This window comes from Silene latifolia, chromosome X (genome assembly GCF_048544455.1).
Source record: "Silene latifolia isolate original U9 population chromosome X, ASM4854445v1, whole genome shotgun sequence".
Classification (NCBI taxonomy): domain Eukaryota; kingdom Viridiplantae; phylum Streptophyta; class Magnoliopsida; order Caryophyllales; family Caryophyllaceae; genus Silene; species Silene latifolia.
In genome coordinates this window covers 133,012,788-133,035,241 of record NC_133537.1, presented here as the reverse complement: position 1 = coordinate 133,035,241, position 22,454 = coordinate 133,012,788, and the positions used below count along the sequence as shown (strand labels likewise).

The following is a 22,454-nucleotide window of genomic DNA, read 5'->3' as shown; positions in this document are numbered from 1 at the left end:
CTCTGCTCTCTTTCCTTTACATCTCCGTAGTTTAGAATAAACAATGAAAACCCCAAGAAACGGTTACTATACAGACTTAGTTAGCATACATTTTCCCATCTCCCTGTGGATTTGATACCCGACCGCCTCTACTACATTTTATAGGGACCAGTTGATTTTATTTTTGATAGGGTTGCGACAGTCGTGTCACTCTCTTCGATCATATCTTGGATGGTGTGTTTCAATAGAAAACACTCTTCAATATCATGGCCTATGCCTTGGTGATATAGGCAGTATTTGTTGCCCTTCCAGAGGTTCGCTTGCTTTTCTAAAGGTGGATCCGGAGTCGAACCTATTGGATGTAGCTTACCTCGGGTAGAGAGTCTCTTCAAAGCATCAGCATAAGACATGCCTAAATCAGAAACCACCCTTTGATGCCTCCCAGGTTTCCTTACGGTTGTTTTTGGCTTTCTAGGACGACAGTTATTGCAAGAGATAAGCTTTGGACGACCTAGACTAGAGGTTTCTCTAGGCGGCGTATTCTTTTCCACCATCCCATTTTCAAGGGCGAGGACGCGAATGCTCAAATTTTCCATTGTAGCTTGATCGTAGGACCATGGCATAAGCGTCTGGGAGAGACAAGTTGATTGTGGCTTGAACTGCTTTGTGACTTTGCTGACTAACGGAACTTGTTGGAATCCTACTCGACAGAAATGACGCGCATTACAACTCGATTCGACATGGGATCACGCATACTAAGGCAATAAGCAACGAACACAGGAAGGGACAAGTAATCACGAGGATAAGATGACAAATGTAGACTTGACTTATGAATTCGTGAAATGTCGTGAGCGACTTCTCGTGTTTGAATTCACGGTGCTTGACTTTAATTTTAGACTCGAGTGTTGACTTTGACGGAGTGACCCTTATATAGTGACCTTATTAACGGGATTGATAACACGTGTTGATTCTAAGACATGTGTTTTAAGATAGACTTGACTCGAGGTTCGGGTATGTGTGTCCCGAACGTGTCATTAGGAGCATTCGAGAGACGGATTTTGGAACGACTCGACGTGTTAGCCTCGAGTGTGTGAGTCGAGCTGTGGAAATGTTTAGATCCTAACTGAATTAGGGTATGGGGTCCAAAATGACGGCGTGACGCCTTAGGACTTGACTTATATTTGAAAAGACCCAAAATGTAAAGGAAGACGGGTTTATGACTCGACAGAGTTTCGACTAGGACATAGTCGGTTTGAATTTTGACTCTAACTTAGCCCAATTGAATTTACATATTTGCATTTACACGGTTTGAAAATATTGTGGTTTAAAACGTTTTTTGGTTTTTTTTACGTTTTTTTTTGGAAAATTAAAATTTGAAAATCGGTAAATTCAGCATTATTTGGTTTACAAATGGGATATTTGAAAGGTTTGGAAATGAATCTTATTTACACAATAATTTTGACATTATTTTGTTTATAAATGAGGAATTTTGACACGTGATTGATTTGGAACACACACATACAAACAGGATGCTGAGTGCATTTAAAAGGTTTTGGTTTAAAGGGTGGGTTGCCATACCAAGCTATCATACCATGGTCTGTGGAGAGGTCCGTGCTAAACATGAGTCGGTCGGTTCCTAGTCCATTCGCACGAGTAGTGAAAGCTCTCGATACAAACATGAGTAAGCATCGTGGTATGGTTGACGTCAATTACTATCCATCTTTAGGCCCAGATAGGAATTTGGACCGTCCGGACGGGACGATTAGTCGAATGGGTTGGTTTAGGGCCTAGGAAGACCAAGTAAAACGACCTAAGAAGGTCGAGTAATGAAACTCGACAACAATCTCGTATAAACTATTCCCCAACCTTGTTCAAGTTTCACCCTAGGTAACACTAGACTTAGTCTAAGTGCATCATCCCCAGCGGAGTCGCCAAACTGTGGACACAGCCACCCACGCCGCGCGCACCCGCGCGTTGGTTTCGAGGCGGCGACACTTCTCCCATGTAACCTTAGCTTGCCAAAGTACGTCATGGGCCGTTACCGTTTGGTGAGGCATTGAAACCAGTGAAAGGTTGAATAAGCCTGCATTTGTGGAGTCGCCACCAATTTATTATGGAATAATTGGAAACCGTTCGAATACTTCGCGTTATGTCAAGACACAAAGTAGTGACATGAACACTAAGAACTCGTTACCCTTAGCATTCTAAGTGATGTGACCATAATTTGAGCATATTTAGCCCCCGAATTAGCCTTGTTCCCATGCTTTTTAGTGCATATTTGGGTCATTTATTGTCTTTAGTCCTTTGTTTTGCATATCCTTTGAGGTTTTGATCCCTTGGTAGGAAAGGAGTGCAAACCTTGCATTTTCATGGCAAAATGGAGCTAAATTGATTGAATTCAATGACCAAGCATCAAAGAGAAGACAAGACTAGAAGGCCTTTGTACATACTATAGTAGATGGGCAATGATGAGAAAAGATCCTTGCATCCCCGAGGAAATCCTCAAGGATTTTATGAAGAGAAAGGAAGAAAAGAAGAAAGGAAGAAGCTGACAGAGAATCCGAGCGGATTGCCCACAACCCGCCCGTCCAGCACAAGCAATCCGAGCGTCTTCCTCAGCTGGACGCTCGTCTAGAACCACCACAATCCGCCCGTCCACCCCAAGAATCCGCTCGTCCAAAAGATCCACAATCCGCCCGTCCCGTGCCCTGGACGCTCGGATTGTGTGACAGCTAATCCGTCTTCTACTTGTTCAATGAAGGATGCGCATATTTTTCAAAGACCGGTGAAAAGGAGACCGGAGTCTCTCTTGAGACCGGCGATTCCTCAAGGACTTAATCGTCATTTAAGTCCTTAGTAAACCCTAATTTATGTACCTAATCCCCACTATAAATACCCCATTAGTCTAATTAGGTTATCATGTTCTTCTTAGAAATCTCTAGGGTAGTTTATATCAATCAAATCTCTCTGTAATCTTGTAATCAACTTTTAATCAAGTCTTAATACAAATCTCATTTCCTTAATCTCTCTTTTGTTCATCTTTCATTTTGGGTAATTGAAGATTATTTGGGTTATTATTGGGAGATTGACAACCTTTCAATCAATCATCAAGTACTTCTATTATTCTTTGCTTTATTATTGGAATCATTAGTATGTATAATTCTCTTAATCCCTTTTTAATTATTGTTAATTATCTTTATTTATTCATCATGTTTTACTTTGTTGGTATGATTTACAACCTTGCTAGCATGTTCAACATGATAATGAGTGAGTAGTTTCCTTAGCTAGGGTTAATGGGTAATTAGGGAAGATTAAGTCGACTTGTAGGTGTTGTACAATCTAATCGATTCGGCTCCGGGACCCAAACTTTCCTAGGATTGTAAGATATAAACCAACTCGATCCATCACAACAATAATTGCTTGCTTATAATTTGAGAATATGTTTGTATGATCAATTCCCATGAATCCCATATGACCCCATGACACCCTAGTGCCTTTTATCAATTGTTTACATCCCTTTTTAATCATCTTGCTTGTTTACTTTTATTGCTATTTAGTTTAGTGATCTTCTACTTCAAACCCCAAATTGTGACACCCCTAGACACCACTAGTCGCAATTGAAAATCTCATCTCAATTCCCGTCCCTTGGGATCCGACCTTTACTTGCCTCTTTACTAATTGTAGAGTTGTTTGTGGAGTTATAAATTGTGTTTTGGTCTAGGTGCTCCTAACGACAAGTACCGAAAACTAAACCTCCCAAGGGAGTCCGACCAAAAATGACGCCGTTGCCGGGGATGGTGTTAACTTGATTTAGATTTTCTTAAATTGTTATTAGTTGTGTCTGTTGGAATATGTGTCCTCCGAACAATTGTCGATCATATTGATCACATGTTTAAATCTCATTTTAAGAATACGTAAGGGATGATTCATTTTATAGTCAACTGATCAACATTAATCGGTAACGATTGGCTTGCTAGAGTTTGACTTACTGTCGTGGGACGGTGGTGGTCAGTTGATCCCTTAAGGTCACACCTAAAGGATGATGCCCTTATCTATAAAGTTGATTAATTGTATGATGATACAAGTTGATCAATTCCTTAAAATTGAACAATTCATTTGTGACAGAGAATATTGATATCTTTTTGTAATGGGATTAAATAAGATTTATTTTAGTAATTGAAAAGACGTGTTACTAAAATTGTTTATTGTTTGAGAAACAATAGAGATATGAATGAATGGTTAATTATAATTACAAGATGTTGTGAATTATAATTAAATGACCCATTTTATTTATGTGATCAAGTATCACTAGTCAATTTATTGTATGTAATTTAATTAATTTATAAAATGATATTTATGTGATAAATATGCATTAAATTAATTAATAACATGTAACATGCTACATGTAACATATTGTGTGACAATTGACAAAATAAAATGATAGTCCATTTTATGGAGGATGGACCGAAATATGGAAGGAGTGTTAGTGGGTTTTGGTTGTTTTATTTTATTTAATAAAATGGCATGATGATGCCTACCTACAACTAGCCTTACACCTACTCTTACACATCTTACATATCTTTTCTTGTGAAGACAAAAAGAGAAAAGAAGATGCCCTTAGTTGGACTACTCCAACCGTGCTCCTCCTTCACTTTAAGAGAGAATTAGTTCTCTTATTTCATTCTTACATTATCACATGCAAAGTTCATGCATTATTCTCTTTTCTCTCTTTAATCTTCATCAAAACATGAGATTTTTGATCCAAATTGTTTATAAAAGAGTACTAAAATTATTAATGTAATATATGAGTGTTAGTAATCAATTTTAAGGTAAACTACTAAACTAATATCTAGCTTATATTATTTAGTGGGGATAAGGGATAATCTTGGGTGCAATCAAGAGGAGAATCTCTACTTTGGGATTTTTGGAGGATCATCCTAATATTCATTATAGCTTAAGAACAAGCGAGGTAGGAGACTTCATTTGTGCCCATATAGCCGAAAATACAATTGTAAGGAACCGATTTTTCTTCACTCTTGTATTTGATTTGCATGCATAAGATCTTTAAGTTTTTATGACTAAAACTTTAAACCTAAAATATGTGATATTTAAAATATGATTTCTAACAAGTGGTATCAGAGCCTTAGGTTGTTTTCATGCAAATCGGTTATAGTTTTTCCGAGTTATACGATTAACAAATAAAACTTATAAATTTGTGTTTATTATGATATATCACGAAATCAATTACGCATGTTAAATTTTCTGGTCCTAAGTTATTTTTAGGACATTTTGGTTTATTTATGGATTTTATTGTTCATTTTATATAATATTGGCATTAAAATGTGATTTTTATGATAAAAATGTCATTTTTGGACGAAAATTAGCTAAACTTCGATTTTTCCATGGGTTTTTGGATATGTTTTCACATATAATATCTACTGATGGCCTGTAAATTCGCCTAATAAAATGACTTTTTATGCTCGAAATATGGATTTTTCAAGTTAACATCGAATTTAAATGGAAAAATAGGTTAATATGAGTAATATTTCGAATCTGGTCATAGAAATTTAGTATGTTGTCACATGAAATTTTACAAGATGTGTGTAAAATAATTGGCTATAATGAAGTCTTTATTCATGATTTATGAATTTTTGATGAAAAATAACATAAATAGTGACTTTAATTAGTGAAAAATTGCTAAAACATACTCCATGACTAAGGAAAAACGTCACATGTTGAATTTTATCACCTATTTCAGATATAAAAGTGAAAAGTTGATAAAAATAATTTTTCTCATATTTTTATGGTGATAATTGTTAAAATCGATAAACCGCAACATTGTTTTTCTCGATAAATTTTCGAACTTTTTAACCTAAGTTTTGAATATTATGAGTGTCATGGTATTTTTCCAGAATGTTCATGAGTTTAAATTTCAAATTTTGAAATTGTTTGAAATTTTTATGATTTATTTGAAGTTTATGGCATTTTATTGTAATTTTGTGTCCATTTATGAACAATTTTAAGAAATCTAGGTTAATTATTGTCAAATGTTAGTGGAGACTAATTTTGAGTCCTAAGAAGGTTAGGGTAATTAACTTGTACATAAATATGATTTTATGTAATTATTGTGATTTTAAAAGGTTAAATCACGCAAATCCGTAAAAACCGATTAATATACGATATTGGCTCCTTAAAGGCGATTTAGCATAAAATTGGGCATGTTTATACATATTATAATGCTGCATTTTATTTATGATTGTCGTAATTTTATTTTATGTAATTTTTGAATTATGTAATTTTACTTAGTATGGCCTTAGTTTTTAATTGATATTGCCCGAAATGTATGGGAATATCGATTCGGTTGTAATTTATTGTGATCTTGTATCACCGTTTTGTAATTTAATAGATTTATTTTATTTTAATTACAAATGTATAATAGGAAATTATGTAATTTGTTATGTAATTTATTTATTCCGGAGTTCCTTGAAGACGGTGCCACTCGAGAAGGCGATCCATCAAAGAGAATGTTGCCTTGAAATGCGTGCCAAGACCGAAGTTCAAGGAACCATAGGAGTTGGTTTCCGAATTTGTAATAGTTTATTAGATTTACTATTTTAGGAAGGCCATACTAGGATTTTATTTTTATGTTTTGCATTTTATTTATATATGTTGCATGCATCGCTAAATCGCCATAACTAAACATGCATTTTAAATCGAGTTTATCGACCGTGTCAATTACAATTATCGTAGTTCACCGCTTTAGTTCACTTAAAACGTGATAGATAATAAATTGACATGACCTCTCGCTAAAATAAACAATTGAGACTTAGCCTTACCAAAAAGTAGAAACCATGAAAACCTATTTCATGAGGGAGTGCGCTCGGCCACACCGGGGTAAAAACCTTGTTACGTAGGGGAAGTGGGTGATAAATGTCTATCCACCGAATTCATGTTGATAAGGGATGAATCGGCTACACCGTGCCCAAGTTGATGTGGATTTGGATCATGGACACATTTATTCGAAATTTGGGTTGAACTCAACAAAAGTATTGATAAGGGATGAATCGGCCACACCGTGCCCTTATCGGATGTGTTTTGGGCTAAAGATAAATGTTAATGTAATATTATCGACCAAGAGTTCTAAAAGTAGAATCGATTAAAGAGTTAATCCACCGAGTTATATTGATAAGGGATGAATCGGCCACACCGTGCCCAAGTTAATATGAATTTGGATCTTGGAATCATTTATCATAGTTGGGTAGAGGTCACTATGTAAATGTTTTACTTGTTAATTTACAAGTATTAATAAAACGATAAATGTTAAGTTTTCCATTATTCCGTTATCATATTGTTCTATTTCTTTACCACAATTCATATACGATATCATTTCGATTTTTGATTCAAATCTCCATTAAAACATCGTAACTAAAGACAAAATTTGAATTTTTCTTATAAAAACCTTGTATTATCCATTGTAAGGATCTCTTGTGAAGAGTATAGATAAAAGTTATTCGTGATCAAAAGGGTTTTTGATCCTTGACTAACATATCTACTTACAATGAATTGTTTCTCATATGCTTAATTAAGTTAAGTACTTTGAAACGTTACATCATTTTGGTAACTAGATTTGTTTGAAATCAAAATTGACCAAAATACCGCAACCACTTCAATGAAAGTTTTAAGACTAAACAAACAAATGAAGAGTAGTCTTCATGAATTTCAATTTTTGCTTCTCCTAGCAAAGACTCATTGAAATAAGTGGGAGCATTCTCTTAAACCGTTAAGAAAAGGATAAGGTTTTAAAGAAGTAAAATTAGAATGGAATTGATACAAGGTAATGTTAAAAGTAAAGTTATTGAGAATAACGATACTAAACCTATCAATCCCGACCGATAAAGTTTCCATTGTCTTAATTGTTGGATGCTAGAAAGGAAACTACCCCAAATTATTGAAGAATCAACAAGTTAGTTGTGGGACATCTAATGGGACCTTCTTCTTTAAATGTTTATTTGATTGACATAAATTTTGCTAATACTACTTCGTCAATATTAGAAACCGATAGTGGTTTTCATCATTGTATTTGATACATAGGATGATTAGAATATGACGACTAGCAACAATGATGTTGAGAGATAGAGTCATTGTGTACTCAATCTAGTTTTTGGGTTTAAAGTTGTGCTTAATTGTGACTATTAAGTGCATAAACTCTAAATAAGAATATAAACTTGTTAAGATACAAAAGAGGTTTCACTTTTGTGACCCTATACACCATGATTTGATGTATGGCTAGCCCATTATCAAGGTGATTATATTCTAAACCAAACTAGAATGACATATCATGTAGATGATACAAGACTCAAATTGGTAACCCAAGATTGAACCTTAGATTCTGGAATGATGAACGCAAAGAGTTATCGAGTACTCTTGAAACCATTTAATCTTATGGTATATGCGTATCTTGTATTCAATGCAAGATGTCTCGTGCCTTTTGGTTGAAAAGGAGATCGAGGTTGTAAATCATTGATCCAAAATAGGTTGATCATTTTCTTTTACCAACAATTTAGGTTGACACTAATGTGTTCACTTAATAAGGTAAATAGAAAAATCCTTGAAGAAGATCAAAGAGTTCAAAGAATCACGATCTAGTCGTGATGGGATTATCAAAGTGAAGACTTTGATATAAGCCAAATGAAATGTGATATAGTATCACAAGTTAATCTCTCTTAACACACATTATGGGATAATGTGTGGTTGGATAAGAAATCAAACGCTATTCGATATGGTTTGGACTTCAATCAAGTTACTTTAAGTTACTTGATCCTTTTGGGGATTTTATCATTTTGTCTAAATTGTTTTTCCACTAAATCTAAAACGAATCATATGAGATATGAAATGGCAGGGTACCACGTTTGAAATTTTCAAAAGAAACAAATGCTCGTTTTTCCTTATTATAATCACGAGTACAACGGGTTTGTGGCTCGTGAAGCTGTCTTTCTAGAATACAAGTTTATTTCTAGAAGACAGAGTGGGAGAAATTATTCAAGAGCCACACAAAGAATGTTATGTCGCAAGAAACTGGTCTTTCTTGGCTACATGGGACGTTTTGTGTAAGACGTTGTTTCTTCAATCCTTAGGAGGTTAAAGTTATCACTTGTTGAAGATGATGAATTAGTGTTACTTTTAGAAAGTAAATAGCTTGTAACTTACAAAGAAATTGTTTGATTCAAGTTGATTACTTATGGAAAGTAATGAACATATGACTTACATGAGAGTGTTTAAGTCATAACTCAATACAAGGCTTAGAGCCATGAAAATCCGAAATAAATTCCAAGTGAATTGTTAGATATCAAAGCTTGATTGGTGGCAAAGGGTTTTGCACTAGTTGAAATGCTTAAGTCTATTTGGATCTTCTTAGGGATTGTGTTTCATTATGATGATATACATATAGCGAGTGAATCTAAAACCCACTTCTTCAATTAGAAGGAATGTATTCAGTACATGTATTGTGTTTTATAGATTCTTACAATCCTAAGATCATGTCCAACTTAAGAAATGGTCTTAAGTAGGACATCAATGAGTTGGAATCAACATTTTGATCATGTGATAAAACATTTCTCGATAAGTCGAGAAGTTGTGTTTATACATGAAGTTTAGTGGGAGTTACGGAAATTTTAGTAGTCTTATATGTGGATGACATATTGATCATTGCGAATGATTTAAGACTTTTGGAGAAATATAGTACATCTTTAATATCCGGATTTATGGAGATAAATCTACATGATATTAATGTCAAATAAGGAGTCTTATGTTGATAAGATTCATGACTAGTTCAATCGAATTGAACATATTTGATTGATTCCATTTGCTTCCGCTGCCGAATCAATTAAATAGGAAATGATGTATAACACTTCATATACTTTGAGTATGATGAATTATTTCAAATCGAATTTAAGTAATAGTTACCAAGTAAGCCATAAAGATTACCCTTAAGTGCTTCCAGAAGCATTAAGGATGTAACGCAAAGTGTTTTTGATGCAATTTTGTGTAAGGGTGTTACACAAATGACAATTGACAATTGAGATTGCGCATGGTTTCCGACAAAACCATAATCAAAACACATTAGGATGGTTTAGGAACCATTGTGGCTATGTTATTTAAGAAATAGATTTGCTAGAATCGTTCTAGGCAATAAAGAACAATGAGAGATATTTACAACGGAAATTGAGTGCACTTGCAATCATGAGATGTGCAAGAAGGATGAGTCCCGCACACTGTGAAAACAGTGGGAGCTGTTCTAAGGCTAGATGGCCTATGTCTAGCTTGGATCTAGACACGTACTCAGAAAGTTTTGTAATGCAAATGTATACATTACGAGAGGAAAACAAGTATGTAGCAAGGTTGAGCAGGGAGTTGCTAAAACCTACTTAGCAAGGCCTAATAATAGGCTAAACATGATGAGTCATGTCATTTCAATTGAATTGAAATGAACAACTACATACAAGATCAAATTAGATTATAGAATATGAAATAGTAATCAGGCATTGACTATTCATATGTGATAATCGCATTTGTCGTTCGAGGTTTTACTTTAAAAACTCTTTTCTTGTACTTTGTTACATCCAAACGGGTTGAGAGACAATATTGAACCCCGTTAAAGTGAACCTGGATTAACATAGTATTCGCCCATAGTCACTTGTATGAGGTGACGTCTCGAAGTGACTAGAGTGTGATGCGATTGATGGCAAGTTCAAGTGCCATAGAGTCATGTGAGATGACTAGTCGATCACATAGGCAGACTGTTAGGAACACTTTGTCGGGCAGTGACCGCTTATAGACTTCTGGCAAATTTATAAATCCTGGTCGTGGCGAGAGCTACTATAGTATTCTAATGAGTCGATTCTTTTGAATAAAGACTATTCACCTAAGGTGGCATGGTTTCATATTAGCTTTGATTTATGTTACTACGACCTTCGTAAATGGGGTCAAATGGGCATATTTTGGGTTATGATGGCTGTGGCTAGTCGAAGGGAATAGTGCGATAGGAATTGTCCACCCCTTTGTCAGGGTTAAAACAATATCTCAGGGCCACTCGAGGAGTAATGAACTGGAAATGCGTGGCCACGCTCGGAAGATTTCTATGGTAGAAAATTCCGGTCAATCAGTTATTCTCCAGATCGAGGAAACCACTCTCGATGTGATCACTTGCAAGTACGAACTGAAAGACACCTTGCATTGAGTGGGATATAGTAATAGGACAAGAGAATTGGTGACGCACACTTGTCGAGGACAAGTGGGAGATTGTTGGAATATGTGTCCTCCGACAATAATGCGGTCACAATTGTCGATCATATTGATCACATGTTTAAATCTCATTTTAAGAATACGTAAGGGATGATTCATTTTATAGTCAACTGATCAACATTAATCGGTAACGATTGGCTTGCTAGAGTTTGACGTTATTCTTTATGTCGTGGGACGGTGGTGGTCGATTGATCCCTTAAGGTCACACCTAAAGGATGATGCCCTTATCTCAAATTTGATTAATTGTATGATGATACAAGTTGATCAATTCCTTAAAATTGAACAATTCATTTGTGAGAGAGAATATTGATATCTTATTGTAATGGGATTAAATAAGATTTATTTTAGTAATTGAAAAGACGTGTTACTAAAATTGTTTATTGTTTGAGAAACAATAGAGATATGAATGAATGGTTAATTATAATTACAAGATGTTGTGAATTATAATTAAATGACCCATTTTATTTATGTGATCAAGTATCACTAGTCAATTTATTGTATGCAATTTAATTAATTTATAAAATGATATTTATGTGATAAATATGCATTAAATTAATTAATAACATGTAACATGCTACATGTGACATATTGTGTGACAATTGACAAAATAAAATGATAGTCCATTTTATGGAGGATGGACCGAAATATGGAAGGAGTGTTAGTGGGTTTTGGTTGTTTTATTTTATTTAATAAAATGGCATGATGATGCCTACCTACAACTAGCCTTACACCTACTCTTACACATCTTACACATATTTTCTTGTGAAGACAAAAAGAGAAAAGAAGATGCCCTTAGTTGGACTACTCCAACCGTGCTCCTCCTTCACTTTAAGAGAGAATTAGTTCTCTTATTTCATTCTTACATTATCACATGCAAAGTTCATGCATTATTCTCTTTTCTCTCTTTAATCTTCATCAAAACATGAGATTTTTGATCCAAATTGTTTATAAAAGATTACTAAAATTATTAATGTAATATATGAGTGTTAGTAATCAATTTTAAGTTAAACTACTAAACTAATATCTAGCTTATATTATTTAGTGGGGATAAGGGATAATCTTGGGTGCAATCAAGAGGAGAATCTCTACTTTGGGATTTTTGGAGGATCATCCTAATATTCATTATAGATCAAGAACAAGTGAGGTAGGAGACTTCATTTGTGCCCATATAGCCGAAAGTACAATTGTAACGAACCGATTTTTCTTCACTCTTGTATTTGATTTGCATGCATAAGATCTTTAAGTTTTTATGACTAAAACTTTAAACCTAAAATATGTGATATTTAAAATATGATTTCTAACAGTGTCTTTCTTTGCCTTGGGGAAGTAAAACTCCTCAAGGTTTGTTCTAATTATTTTCGAGTTGTTTGATATTTTGCATGTCTAGAAGATCACAAGGTAACTTGTTACCCTTTGATCACGAAATTGAAAGGACTTTGACAAACAATAGAAGACTTGCTAGTAGAATTTTGAGAAGTATTGGTGAGGTTGTAGATATTCAACCAAACGCTATTGAGTTCGTCAACCCTTTTGCAAGAGAAGGTGAGGAGAACCCAACACAAAATCAACCCACAATGCCTAAATTTTCATCACATTCCGTACCAACCGAGGAGAACCTACCCAATGGTACTCCCACACCACAACACTTAACCGGAAATTTCATTGCCAAATCCGCATTTATCCAATTAGTCGAAAGAAACCAATTTGGGGGGATGCCTAGTGAAGACCCTCACTCTCACATGAAGACTTTTTGTGACTATTGTGATGCGATTTATCAAACCGGTGTAACTCAAGACCAAATTCGATGGGTCTTATTTCCTTTTTCTCTAATTGGCACCGCAAAACAATGGTTGAAAGGCCTTGATAAGGCTACTCTCAGAATTGACTCTTGGAAGAAATTGGCTCTTGTAATACCCGCCCTTTTAGAGACCCTTTGACCAGCGTTGACTAACCTTAGGAGCGGTAATAGTTCTTAGATGTGCGTGCCAAAGCTATCTTGGGTGACGAGTTAGGGGTGGTACTCGATAGAGTAGAGGCTACTCGATCGTGTAGCGTGGTTACTCGATCGAGTAGGGGGTCACTCGATCGAGTATGTGCGATACTCGATCGAGTATCGGGCTTTCAGCGAGGGTTTTTAATCGCGTTTTGTTAAATCCGCAAATCATTTCCGCCTCATTCCTTCTATCCTTTAGTCGCCTCTTTCCCTTCCCTTCACCATAAAACCTCCATGGAAGCCTTTTGAAGGTCCTTGTGCCTTAGGAGAGCATAGCTTGAGTCGGGTAGCGGTCTTTTGCCAGGTTTCTCCTTATAGGTATGTCGTCATCATTATCCATATCCTTGTCTTTGCAGTTAGGGTTTGCTTGATAGTAATAGATGGTTGTGTTGTGGTTATAGGCATTGCATGATTGCTGGATATGTATTATGTTGGCATGGATTGGTTGTAGTTGCTTAAAGGTAGGTTCGCCTACTCAGTTTCTGTAGATGGTCTAGTGTGTCGATCGTTGTGTCGTTGTTGTTGTGTTGTGGTTGTGTTCGTGTGGCAGCGTGTATACGGTTGTTGATTGAATGCTGTTGATGATTGTGATTGTTTGTCTCTGGTTCTCGAGATGCGTTCTCGGCTGAGTGGAGTCACTTGCGGGAGTGGCTTCACGCCCTAGTTTCGCCCTTCGTGGAACCCGCCACGGAAGAGGATGTGCACATTAATGGGACATGGTTATCGCTCGATATGATGAGCGGGGATTTGGTGGGTACGGCTGCGGTCCCCCACTGGCAGGGCTGGTCCAGTGGACAGTCGCTGACGGAGATTGATCGGTGTGGGTGTGCTTGTGTGTGACTGATTGTGTTGTATTGTATTGTTAGGTGTTGTTGGCATTGTTGTATCTTATCTCAGTACTGACCATGTGTGGTTGTCTTGTTGTTTTATGTGTCTGCCGTGATCCCTTATGGTGAGCAGTCTGTCTTAGCAGGTGTTGATATCGTTGATAGCTGGAGTCCTGGGCAGGGGATGAGTCTTCACGAGATTTGATAGTTATATCGAGTAGTCTTTGAGTTGTATCTTTTATATCATCAGTTGGTTTTAAATCACTTGTAATATAACATAATAGTTCTTTTATCGACATTTGATTATTACTGTCCTCGGGCAACCGAGATGGTAATGCCCTTATATGCTAAGGAAGGCCTAGTTAAGGCTCCTCTGGATATGGGGGTGTTACAAAGTGGTATCAGAGCGACGATTTTGGAACCTGTAACAAATAAACTTAATGAACGTAGGGAGTCTAATAAAATAAACCTGGTGTATGTATGATGGGAGCCCCGCTGATGCTAGATTTTAGGTGAGTAGGCGCCCTCATTTCAAAATCTTGGCCCCATGATACTTAAGCCAGTCACAGGGTATGGGAATGTGGAGTCCGTGTGTATATATGTGATGTGTATGTTAGTTGTGTCGGAATTAATTGAGGTTGAGTCTTTGCTAACGTAGAGATGGGTATATTAGTTGCATTTAGATGGTGCTTAGTGAACTTTTGGCATGATTAGTGAGCTTATACGATGATTATGAGAACGTGACAAGAGTTTATTTGATAGAAATGCATAGAAATGTGAAAGTGTATGCCATAATAGAAGAGTGAACATATTGGTGTTTGCTTTAAGTTGATAATAACGGTAGTCGTATACGAGTTTATAAGCCCTACCGTAATTACAATGAGGATGGTTAAAGAAGTGTTTAGTTATAACATGAGGAATAGCATATAGTAATGCGTATATGCCTTGTCTTTTAGTAGGAACTTTCCGCTGCGTGACGATCGATTTGTGTAGCAAAATTTTGTTTATGTTGAAATTTAAACGCAATAAGCCTTAAATTTGCTATGTGGAGTATACATTTTATTTTGAAAGAATGAATTACCGTTAATTATATGTTTCATGTTGTTGTGGACACGAGTTTGGTAGTAATGTGTTAAGACAAGCTTAAGTATGGTATGATGACGTGATTATGCTTAGGAATGACTCGGTAGCAGGTAAACCGAGTTGGGTAATTTGTTGTAGCATAGTATGACATGAGCCTTATTTGTTGAGACAATATGTTATGCTTGAGTAATAACAGTAATACGTGAACGAATATGATAACTTGTGGCAAATTCCGAACTTATTTTGGAATTAACACGCGATATTGTTTTTGCAGGAATCTTCAATTTACTTCGTATTTCTGACCGAGTACTTAACTATACTTGACCGAGTGCGAGTGCTTACTAGACCGAGTAGACCTCACTCGATCTAGTTAGGAAGCTATGACGTCGGGATGTGGAAATTTTCTGCAGATACTCGACGAAATAGCGCATACTCGATCGAGTAGAGGGCACTCGATCGAGTACCCTAGACACTCGATCGAGTAGGTTACTGTACAATGATTCTTACGGGTTTCTTAAAACCCCTATTCTTCCTTATCCCTCTCATTCTTCCTTCTTATTTAGAACCCTAATCCTAAATTCCTCTCAAAAGCTTTCCTCATCTCGTGTGTTAGTGGTGATTCTTGGGGTTGTTTTCCTTGTTTAATTTCTTTCTTTTACCTTCCAACTTAATCAAGGTATGGTTTTCTTCCCAATTTACATGATTTATTAATTTGGATGTGTTAGAATAATGATGTAATCTGAAATTTTCGATTCATATGGATAGATTATTGCTTTTAATTGTTGAAATATGATTCACATGCTTCCTTTCATGAATGTTGGTGGTTAATTGCTGTAGAAATAGGCTAGAAATTGCCAAATTGGGGCCGAAATTTTCTAGGGTTACCAAAATCAAAATTTATTTTGGGTTGTTTTTACATGTTATATGATTAAATTGGACACTATATGTGGTACATATCATGTTGAAAGTTGAATTTTAGTAATTTTCACCTTAAAAGTTGCCTTAAAACTCCGTCTTAAAAGTGCCCCAAACTGAAATTCGTCTTCTATATTTGAAATTTGGTGTTGAATATGAATTTTTAGGTAAGGGATAAACTTCAATATGATAGTAGTGATGTTAATTGATGGTGAATATGTCAAAATTGTTACAGTTGTAAAGACCGTTTGACAAAACTAATTGAATTGGTTGTGTCTAATATTGAAAGTTAAGGATGATATGTTTAAATTTTCTTTCCTATGAGTATATATGAATGCCTAACATGATGTTAAGTAATTATATGAGATAGCATATTAAGTCAGTAAGTAATATTCGAACTAGTTGAGTCGATAGTGTTATCATGCTAAATCATTCAACTATGGAGATCGTCTGAATCTGAATTACCATAAATTGAGGTTATATATATCAAATTGGGAACTTGTTGGTGAATGTGTGTACCTAGCTGAGCATTTAAAGTTCGATTGTATGAATTATGTGCTTCACATGTCTATACGAGTTTGTTTAAGTTATATGCTGAAACAGATGCCGAGACCGAACGTAGGGACCCGTCAGAGTAAACGGGGAAGGGTGACACAGCCTGAGATTGGGGAAGGGAGTGGACCCGTGGTACCCGCGGTACCGGAATACCCTTCGGTAGTGTTTGTAGATTTCAAACAGAGGGAGCATTTTGTAGCTTTGCAAAAACGCAAAATGAGGCCAACGAGGTGTGTGGATACCACACTTTTGACTGATTTGGGAATAGAGACGGATGTCCGTCACATATTTGAGACCATGGGCTTTACGGGTTTGTATCGGCTGAGGAAACACTCCTACCCTTTTCTTACCTTGGGGTTTAAGAGCTCCTTTAGCTATGACCCAGCTGCCCAGACCGTTGAGTTTCGGTTGATGAACACCAGTTTCTTGCTTACTATGGACCTTTTTGCTTCTCACCTTGGGTTGGCCAAGCCTCCCAAGGATTCTATCACTGATATTCCTGCTGAGTGCGGTGTCTGCCGCCTAATGCCTTGTCTGACCGGAAAGCCGGCTCCCACCTCAAGCAACATACTGATTAATGATGTTCAGCATGTTACATTGAGGATCTTTCTTCGTTCTCTCTCGAACCTCCTTTATGATAGACCAGATATTAGTAAACTGAACAACCATGAGGTGTTTCTTTTGATGTCTTACTTGAACCCGGAGCGGGCCAGGAAGGTGTTCTTCAATGCTCCTGCCATCGTCTACGCTAGCCTTGATTTGATGGCTCTACGCCACTTCCCGTGCACTGAGTTGTGGCGCTATCGCCACTCGGTTAGGCGAAAAGCTAACCTCCTTTGAGGCTTCTTCGGAGTACGTGCCTCTGGCTACACCGGTGCCTACGATGGACCGCGACTACTATCTCGACCTGAAATGGTTGAGAACTTTGGCCGACGGTAGCCTAGCCTGGAGAGTGTGGGGGATGAGTTGGATGGGGATCCGGCTCTGAGCACCTTCCACCGACAGAGCCGTTAGAGCCGGTGGTGACAGCTGTTGACTCCGACAAGGAGGAGGAGGATGATGACGTGCCCCGCCAGTTGCAGACCTACCTCATTGATGACACGATTCTCGAGGTGATGCCCGAACCGAGGAAGGGGGAGAACGCGGCGGTAGCGGAGGAGAGGCCCAGGTTGGGGAGAGGACCCCGTCGAGTGAGAAGAGGACCGCTGAGACCAGACCACGGCCGGTAGCACCACCACAACAGCACCCTTTTCCGTGCTACCCCTACCTTGACACCCCGGAGACACGATCGAGTTACCTGGCTGAGAGAGTGTCATCTACTTTGACACTCAGGAATATGCATGAGATGGCGTACACTCAGGGGATAGGGACCGAGGGACCGCATCCGGTTTGGTGGAGTGGAGTTGGGGACTATAGTGGGGTTTTCCACTCCTGCGGGGTGGATCAGTCAGCTTGGGGGACGCCTCAGTCCTTTGCTTACGGTGGCTTGACCCCATGGTACGTAGGACCTGGAGCTGGAGCAGAGGTTGATGCAGGGATCGGGTCATCGGGAGCGGGCACCTCGGGAGGTGATGGTGGTGGCGATGAGGTGATGAAGGAGGAGCAGTAGCAGCAGCAGGAGTGATACTCCTATTTCTTTATCCTTGTTTATGATCGTTGGTATTGGATGATGGTAGTTGTTGGTTGTTGGAACCTTTATTTTCGGATTTGTATGCTTGGCCATAAGGCCGGATTTGCTAGTTGACTTTGTTGCAGAATTTCGTGAGTCGGGAGGTCATTCCGACTCAAGTTATGTGCCGATTTTGTATATATATATGTGTTGGTTATGACAGGTTTCCCAAAATTTTGACCTATAGGTACTCGACAGAGTACCCCATACTCGGTCGAGTAGCTATAGGTGTGGCAGAAAAGAGACATTCTGATCTCAGGGCTACTCGATCGAGTAGCCAAGACACTCGATCGAGTAGGAGGGCACTCGATTGAGTACCACTACATACTCGATCGAGTAGCACTGTTACAGGAACTTTTCGAAAATTAAAATTGTTTAATTGTTATATAATTGCAAGTTTGGTGTCTAACGTGGTTATTAGCGAATAGTAACATGTTCGGATCGTTTATTTCAATTGTTGAAGGTCGTGCTTGGTTTTAAAGGCGTATTTGCAACGAATAGTGGAGTTGTGATTATTCTAATTGCATTCGTTTTACATCCGTTTTGTTTACAAGTCATATTTCACCGAATTCTATATATACACATTCAGATGATACGCTTAACATGCTTTTTCGATGGCGGCTAGTCATTCAGGATGGTTGTGTATGTTTTCTAATTTAATGAGTATATGATTAGTGTGTAATGTCCATAACAAATAATATGGTTTTAATTTATGTTACGATGCAAGTAATAAGTAACATGTGTGGTATATTGGTGGTGAACTTCGGGGACGAAGTTCCTTTTTAGAGGGGAAGAGTAATGTCGCAAAATAAAAAGGCTGATTTTGAGATTATGTTGTTTTTCGTTTAAAATGTTTTGTTTTTTTATTTACAAAGTTTTCTTTTACCTTGGTCACTTTGATTGTATGAAGTTGTAATTGGTTACTTAGTTCGTCGAGTAATTCATACGTTGAAGTGAAAATTGATAGTATGTTTAAACGATGGTCATAAAGAGATAGTTGTGGTGCAGTGTGTCGTAGTAGAATTGCGTTGTTGAGTAACATGGTGGTATAGTCGTGCGGCATGAAGTTGATATGAGATATGTTTCGTGTTGATAGTTGTTACTAATGAGTGGGGTAATATCATATATGATGGGTGATCGTGGTTTGTGCTGGTTCGTATTGCGAGGTTGATGTTTTATATATGATAGTTTGTAAGAGTTGATATATACATATAGAGTGACAGTTGATGATAATGACAAAGGGGAATGGTATTTTGGGGGAATAGTGACCTGTGTCGAAGAGTAGCGGTGTCGTTGTGTTCCCGTGTCTTGTGCTTTGGGTTAGGTGAGTTGAACTTCGGGGACGAAGTTCTTTTTAGGGGGGGAAGACTGTAATACCCGCCCTTTTAGAGACCCTTTGACCAGCGTTGACTAACCTTAGGAGCGGTAATAGTTCTTAGATGTGCGTGCCAAAGCTATCTTGGGTGACGAGTTAGGGGTGGTACTCGATAGAGTAGAGGCTACTCGATCGAGTAGCGTGGTTAATTGATCGAGTAGGGGGTCACTCGATCGAGTATGTGGGATACTTGATCGAGTATCGGGTTTTCAGCGAGGGTTTTTAATCGCGTTTTGTTAAATCCGCAAATCATTTCCGCCTCATTCCTTCTATCCTTTAGTTGCCTCTTTCCCTTCCCTTCACCATAAAACCTCCATGGAAGCCTTTTGAAGGTCCTTGTGCCTTAGGAGAGCATAGCTTGAGTCGGGTAGTGGTCTTTTGCCGGGTTTCTGCTTATAGGTATGTCGTCATCATCATCCATATCCTTGTCTTTGCAGTTAGGGTTTGCTTGATAGTAATAGATGGTTGTGTTGTGGTTATAGGCATTGCTTGATTGCTGGATATGTCGTATGTTGGCATGGATTGGTTGTAGTTGCTTAAAGGTAGGTTCGCCTACTCAGTTTCTGTAGATGGTCTAGTGTGTCGATCGTTGTGTCGTTGTTGTTGTGTTGTGGTTGTGTTCGTGTGGGAGCGTGTATACGGTTGTTGATTGAATACTGTTGATGATTGTGATTGTTTGTCTCTGGTTCTCGAGATGCGTTCTCGGCTGAGTGGAGTCACTTGCGGGAGTGGCTTCACGCCCTAGTTTCGCCCTTCGTGGAACCCGCCACGGAAGGGGATGTGCACATTAATGGGACATGGTTATCGCTCGGTATGATGAGCGGGGATTTGGTGGGTACGGCTGCGGTCCCCCACTGGCAGGGCTGGTCCAGTGGACAGTCGGTGACGGAGATTGACCGGTGTGGGTGTGCTTGTGTGTGACTGATTGTGTTGTATTGTATTGTTAGGTGTTGTTGGCATTGTTGTATCTTATCTCAGTACTGACCTTGTGTGGTTGTCTTGTTGTTTTATGTGTCTACCGTGATCCCTTATGGTGAGCAGTCTGTCTTAGCAGGTGTTGATATCGTTGATAGGCTGAGTCCTGGCGGGGATGAGTCTTCACGAGATTTGATAGTTGTAGCGAGTAGTCTTTGAGTTGTGTCGTTTGTATCATCGGTTGGTTTTAAATCACTTGTAATATGACATAATAGTTCTTTTATCGACATTTGATTATTACTGTCCTCGGGCAACCGAGATGGTAATGCCCTTATATGCTAAGGAAGGCCTAGTTAAGGCTCCTCTGGATATTGGGGTGTTACAGCTCTAGCTTTCTACAAAAAGTTCTATCCACCAGAAAAGACTAACATGCTAAGAGCTCAAATTACGGGCTTTAAGCAAAGAGATGAAGAATACTTGTATGAAGCTTGGGAGCGATTCAAGGGATTTTGTCGCTCATGTCCTCATCATGGACTTAGCGAGTGGTTCTTGGTATAACAATTTTGGAACGGTCTTTATGAAGACTCAAGAAACATTCTCAACATGGGATCAAATGGTATGTTCACCGAAGTTGACGATAATCAAACTTGGAACAAGATTGAGGAAATGGCGGTCCATAATTCACAATATAGTAGACCTCGCAAGGCTACTAGAGGAGAAAAGCATGAAGTGGACTCTATTACTCAATTGGGTGCTCAACTTAGTGCTCACATTGATACCATCAATTTGAAGTTCGAAAAAGATATGGCTAGACTTGAAGAAGCCTCAAAATCACCAAAGCAACATGTTAATGCCATGACGGCATCTTCATCAATCCCAAGTGGGATATGTGAGAATTGTGGAACTTTGGGACATGACCAAAGTGAATGTAGGGGAACAAATGAACAAGTGAATGCTTTTCAAGCATACAAGAGTGGTACCCCTTATTCAAATTATTACAATGAAAACACCAAATTCCACCCAAATCTCTCATACAAAAGCCAAAATGTTCAAAACCCTCAACCAACATACACCCCACCTCCCATAAGAAACAAAAATCAAAGACCCTTTTACAACCAAAACCAAGGTTACCAAAATCAAACTCCATACAATCAACAAAATGACCAAGGTTTTGATGTTCAAAAAGCGGTCCTCCAAATGCAAAAGAATCAACAAGAGTTTTTCACTCAAATGCAAAAAGATAGTCAAGCAAAGGAAATCACCATCAACAACATCCTGGCCCACACCAAAATGTTGGAAACCCAATTGACTCAACTAGCATCTTCAAGCTCACAAAGACAAAAGGGGCAATTACCACCTCAAAGTAATCCCCTAAGACATGAAACGGTTAGTGCCATTCACTTGAGGAGTGGTACGAGGTATGAAGCACCGAAGAAGCAAGTTGAGGATGAAGTTGTGGAAGCTAGTGATAAAGAAGAAGTTGTGCAAAACTCCAAGGATGGAGAACCATCAAAAGAAGAAGTTTCAAAGAAAAATGAAGACAAGGCCAAGGAGAAGGAACCCATTGTGATTAGACTTTCTTTTCTAAGTCGTCAAGCCAAGCCCAAATTTGATGACCAACTTGGAAAATTTATGGAGATTCTGAAGAATTTGGAAGTCTCGATTCCTTTCACGGAATTAATCAATCACGTGCCGGCCTATGCAAAGTACATGAAAGACATCCTTACGAAAAAGAAGTCGATCCGGAAGCTTGAGACTATCGCCTTCACTAAGGTGAGTAGTGCAATACTTCAAGGGAGTTCACCTCCAAAACTTAAAGATCCGGGAAGCTTCTCAATACCG

General features: G+C 38.0%; 1 non-coding gene across 1 annotated transcript; it reads right to left on the bottom strand.

The window, feature by feature from the left end:
* Positions 1-21,041: 21,041 nt before the first annotated feature.
* On the bottom strand, positions 21,042-21,148 carry LOC141624410 (small nucleolar RNA R71). Its single transcript, XR_012534217.1, has one exon. It is a non-coding gene; the product is annotated as a small nucleolar RNA R71 (small nucleolar RNA).
* Between the last annotated feature and the right edge of the window lie 1,306 nt (positions 21,149-22,454).